Genomic DNA, 5,963 nt, shown 5'->3' on the forward strand with positions numbered 1-5,963 from the left:
TTTCAGCAAGAGAATATATTTATTCTGGTGTAAGTATATCAAATAGCTCATTCTCCAGTGTAATAAAAAGCAACAGATGGCTCTTCAGCTCTGCATTATGGAAGGAGTCTACTAAGTGGAGTGGCCAACCACAGAAAAAACAGTCTGATGAAGTCACAGAGACCAGCAGTACCAACAGAGCCTATGCTCAGGGGGCACTTAATCTCCATTTCCCCCTATAATCACCATAGACTCTCCACATGCACCAGCTGCTAATGTTAGTGCTCCAAAAGCCAGAGGGTTTTGCACTGGAGCATGTAGGAGGTGTTTGGTTTGTTTCTTTATCCTGCAGAGCAAGGGGAGCTTCTTGTTGGGGTTTGGAGTCTGTCGCTGGGAGTGGTTAATGTGAGGTGTGCAGGATAGCTTATGCAGGGAAGGTTCCCCTAACCTGTCATTTCTTGTGTGGGTGTGTTTTGCCCTGGAGCAACTTTAACTGCTTTTTTAACAGAACTTTTTGGTGGGAATTCTTAGGAAAGCATTTCTCTAACTACCTAAGCCTTGCTGTGTTTTTTTGGCCCTACCTAAACCGCAGCATAAAATATTCTGTACATTGGGAATTCTCAAGAATTGATAGTCATCTCAATGGCACCCAATAATTATTCCTGATTTACATAGGCGTGAATAAGGGCTTTCCATATATAATATAATATATTGCCTCTCTCAGATGTAGACACAAAGGCAATTCTCAGATTCCTTCTTATAGAGAGTTAAGTGCAGATGAATCAGATTAACTCCTTTGCCAAGAGCCATTACTTCCAAGCTGCAGCACTGGAGAGGACCAAGAGGGTGAAGGAGAATATGTATTTGGCACTGCAGTGCAGGGGCAGCAGGGGGTCCTGAGGGCTGTAGGAACTGAAAAGCATCTGAGATTCTTTAAGGTTCATATGGTTCAGATATGAGAGACCTAGACACGCATACCAAAAATAAACAAACAAAAAAACCCCAAGCAAATTCTGCTGTTATGTAATTGGATTTACCTTTTCTGATGAGCGCCATACCCTCAGGTTCCCTCACTTTCCTGACTCCCAAAGCTGAAGGAAACATTTTAGGTTTTCTTCGTTTGCAGCTCTTACTCCACCAACATCTTTTCCAAAACTACAACACATTATAACTTTAGCTCTTACATTTTCTGTGTCCTGCCTCCACGCTGTGGCAGAAAAGCCCAGCATTTAGCAATCAAGCCAATCTGGAGCATTTCTACATTTTCCTTCTAGAAATACAAAGGATCATATCATTTCAGTTAGACTTTGCAAGGGGCTCAGACACAGAGCAGGGCATGGGAGAGATGAAGGAGAAAGGTTAATTTCTGCATTTCACTTCTACTGCATTAAGGGTGTTGGTGTTGATGAGAAATAAAGATATTCTCACCTTGAATTCCTCCAAAGCAATTCTTTTATGTGGTTGCCTCAGTAGAATGAAATCTTTATGAAATAGCCAGCACACCCACCCAGACATAAGCCAGGCACTAACTGTTCATGTTTAGAAACAAACTTTCCCCATGGGTACATTATTCACAGCCGGTCACTTGCCAGTTTTCCCTTGGAAGATATAAACTGAACATTAGGAGTAAAGACGATGCATAGTTTGGGCTCTCTTTTTTTTTTTTTTCAGATGGATGTTGCAGCAAATCTGTGGGTTCTCTCTGTCCTTTTTTCCACTCACTCGTTTACAAGTCAGCTAAATTGACAGTGCATTCCTAAAGTCTTCCTGCTGATCCACTCAAAGGCTGCACCATGGTGTATTAACACTTGTATCCTGAATCTCAAATTCTACCAGCAGTAAAATATTCACAGCTTTCAAACCTTATTCCAGGAAATGAGGAAATCATCCTCCTGATCCATCCTGCCACTGCTGTGGGCATCTCTGTTGCCTGAGAAACATAACAGGTTGTTGTTATAACAGCTAGAGACCAGCTGACCTCCCCCTTCCTTTCATCAACCAGCTGCGAAACTCCTCGCTCATGGAACAGTCTCAAAGTGAACATCTGACCCCAGTTTATGCAATTCCCCTGTGACCGTTTCATAAGCTTTTTGTCACTTCAGTTCACTCAATTGTTTGTGGAAAGCTTTCACGGTCACCCTGGCTAATGGGAACGTTTCGGTGTGACAGCTTGCCCCGTGGCTAAGCCCTCCATCTCCAAGGCAACCTCACAATCTTGCTCTAGGAGTACTGTGCCATGTCATGAGATAAAATGAAACCCAAAAGGATACGCCGGGATAATTCCAGCTCTAACTATCCATAGTGCTATTCTGCTTTAGCAGGAACTTTAGGAAACATTCCCAAGCTGGTTATTTAAACATGGGAGGGCACCACAAAGATAGCATTTGTCTCTAAAGATACACAGACCATACAGGGGCATGAAGAGCTACACCATGAGCTCTGCCAGGGATCCCAGAGATCTTAAACAGTTTCCACGGAGCTACATCAAAATGATTGAGGGCAGAAAGAAATGGTAATTTCATGTGTCTGACAAATCACCTGGGTCCTACCTCTGGGCAGCTCCATTACTTGAAGCTGTAGGTGTTGAAGCAGCCTCACTAGTGTGGTTCTTGAGCTGGACCCACCAAACTCCTCTGTCTGCCCTTCACAGAGTTCAGCTGAGTCAGTGTTAAACTTGGGCTTTTACAGGAAAGGAAGGATTCCTTTCCTGCTCCCTTGAGTGTCATGTCAAGGTAGTCTCTGCTGATAGTACTGCAGAGGACCAGAAGCCTCACTGAAGGACATTTTGTAGGAGTGTTGCTGAAGCAGGTCATTGCTCAAAGCAGCAGACTTCAGGGATAAAATAAATGAAGAAGTTCCAACCTCCTACAGTGGCTGTTTTCAGTTGGTTTCCCCACTCAGAAAGGCACAGACCCTGTCTGATCTATGCACTCATGCACTGTCCTCACAGCCCTGAGTCTTGGAAAACACTTCTTTCCCATGTGAAAGCTGAGTTACCAACCTTGTCTTAGGATCTGGAGCACAGTTGTGTGCAACTCATATACAACATCTTAGTGTGACCTTAAGTCTCTGAGAAAACCTTGTTGGTTTGTTGTTACCTTGTTTGGGTTTTGGGATTTAGGGTTTTGCTCTACCCTAAATCCTAACAACTCCTTTCTCCTACCAATTCCTCCTTCAAAATGTTGCTATTCCACCTTCACACTTGGGAAGGTGCAGGTGCCATTCTCTTCAGGCATAAAGAACATAAAACTGTAAGGGGAAGGGAAAAGGTTTAAATACCAGCTAGAAGAAAATGAAAAATACTGCAACTAACCTGTTACCAAAGTGGTTTAACACTGCCACATTTAAGTGGATTGTTTCAGAAGAAAACCTTCAGCCAGTTCTTTTTCACAACAGCATCCTGTTGAAGTCAAACAAGTTGAGTATCTCAGTGCACGTGCAAAGTGTCACTAAATCCAACAAAAATCAGCTGAAGACCTGACCTTCACTCCCTACAATTGGCTGAAAATTCTCTGCTGCTGGGAAGCATTCAAAAGCAGGCACTCTTTCCACTCTCCTGCAACATCGAAATAACCAAAACAACTCTGCTTTTTGTACAAAGAGCTGCCAAGAACAGGGAAATAGCACAGTTAAAAAAAAAAAAAAAAGGTATGTGTTTCCAAAAGCAGTTTTGTAGATCTTCTAAAACAAAAGGCTGTGCCTGAATGTGTGCAGTGATAACACCGACACAAATCATTTCATGTCCTGATTTTGCCCCATAGAAAGCAGAAATCTCCTGTGCAGCTGGTAGGGCAGCAATCAAGCTGTTGCACAACTCAATATGCAGATCAGGCCTGAGGAAGTTCTGCCGGGATCCTCTTTGTCCTCTGTTTTTCAAGAGTGATTGAAATCTGTTTTCTCAGATTAGGAAAATGGAGACAGGTTTTATGTTACACTTTTGAATAATTTTGAACACTGCATGACAGTCACGTGTTCTCAACAGTTGAAAATATCAGGTTTGAGCGACTCCTCCTTGGCTGCCTGGAGACTTTAAAGCTCACTGTCCAAGTTTTACTCCTCTGCTATCTGAGTGAGGTGATTTACTGTCCTCCTGAATCTGTTGATGGATTCACCTGATATTCAAGTTTGTCAAAAGCTGTCTTTGTTTGTTTGTTAAACTCAAAAGACCTGATACTGGGCTGATGTCCCTGCTCTTCCAGAACTCCCACAGGCTGGGCTCTGCTAACTTTCCACTCTGAAGCATTTGCATTTCACAGCTGGGCTTATCTGATTTCTAGTAAGGTGCAAGTTCCACCCAAAAATTTTTCCTTACTCAGGATGTTTATAATCACTCCTGGAGGCTCTTTCCCTCTGTCAAATCAGATCGACCAGTTGACCAACAGATTAAAAAATTATTAAGGGTGGGGAGGAAGGACAGGCACACATGCACACCCACACACAAAGGCTGCAAGCACTCTGCCTTTGTGCTCATATGAGCTTTGTTTCCTTGGGAATCCAGCTACTAAAACAGGCAACAGCTGTGACAAGAATGAGATCTAGCAGCAGAGCATCAAGACTGATGATTTGCAAACCTTTTGATTTAGGGATTTGCAAGACCCATCCCTTTTTTAAACATGTCGGAGGAATCCATCAGGGTGCATGTGTAGGGAAGTATGAATCTAGTGGGCAAGCAGACTTTTCGTAGCTTATCATCATAAGAAGTGAAGCATCATCGAGTGCCCTCTGTGCTGGGAAATATTTACAGTGTGCATCCATCTCCTTCGTGCTCAGTCCTGCAGTGTGTCCTGAGAACACTCACCCTAAGTCTCCAGTAGAGGAAACATAATTTTTACCAGGCTTGACTAAACATAGGATGCAAATAACCTGAGTTAGGGCATTTGTCTCCCCTGTACCAGCAGCTACATCTGCTGCTTCTCAGATTTCTTTTCCTGCTATCAGGTGGCTTCACGATCAGATCTTTTCGGTGTACAGTTAGCGTCTCCAGTTTCCAGCCCCTGTCTCAGTGTCAGTTTGCCATCCCCCCTGGCCTCCTTGCCCTGGCACACCACGTGGATGGGCACTAAGGGGAGCAACGTGGCCCCTGGTGCTGTGCTGTCACCTTGCCTGGAAGGAGAGCACCTGGATCCTGATGGGGAGGGAAGGGGCACTAAGCACACAGGAGTGGACAGGCAGTAAGCAGAGGACACAGTCTCAAGCTGTGCCAGGGAAGGTTTAGGCTGGACGTGAGGAGGAATTTCTTCACAGAAAGAATGTCACAGCTGGACATTGGGATGGGTTCTCCGGGAAGGTGGTGGAGTCACCAGCCCTGGAAGTGCTTCATTGTTTTACGTGTCCCTAGACGTGGCACTCAGTGCCATGGTCTGGTTCACACGGTGGTGGTGTTCGGCCACAGGTTGGACTCGATGATGTCAGAGGTCCTTTTTAACCCAACTGATTCTGTGATTCTCTGGAAGCACCGTAGTCCTGATGTGCCGGGGAAGGGAAGGGCAGTAAGGAGTCAGTCGGGGGGTGAAGGGAAGGCGACATGACAGCTGCTTTGTGCGGGTCTGGGCTGAGGAATGGCGCTGGATTTCGGCGGGTCCAAGCCGAGGACCACCGTTGCCCCGGTGGCGGAACACGCCAGCCACCAGCGGCACGACGGGCACACAACCCCGGAGCTCCGCGGCTCCACTCCGACCGCGGCGCCGTCCCGCCTGGCACTACAAGTCCCGTCATACCGCGGGCGCTGAGGCCCCACGACGGGGTCGCACACTAGCTGCCCACGGAGTCGCCTTCTCGGAGGCACGGCCCGGCCTCGGCGCTGTCCCGATTTCGCGGGCAGCAACGTCCGGATCACGCTCCGCGCCCCTACCGCTCCGCACCGCGCCTCCCGCACCGCGGGCGGCGGGCCGGGCTCCTGCCGCCTGTGCGGCGTTTCGCCGTCAGGCAGCCGCGGGCGCCCCTCCATGGCGCCGGCTGGGCGGGGGCGGCGGGCGACGCGGCGA

Source organism: Agelaius tricolor, unplaced genomic scaffold, assembly GCF_023055355.1.
Source record: "Agelaius tricolor isolate 1412-34295 unplaced genomic scaffold, bAgeTri1.0.p SCAF_1, whole genome shotgun sequence".
Taxonomy (NCBI): Eukaryota; Metazoa; Chordata; class Aves; order Passeriformes; family Icteridae; genus Agelaius; species Agelaius tricolor.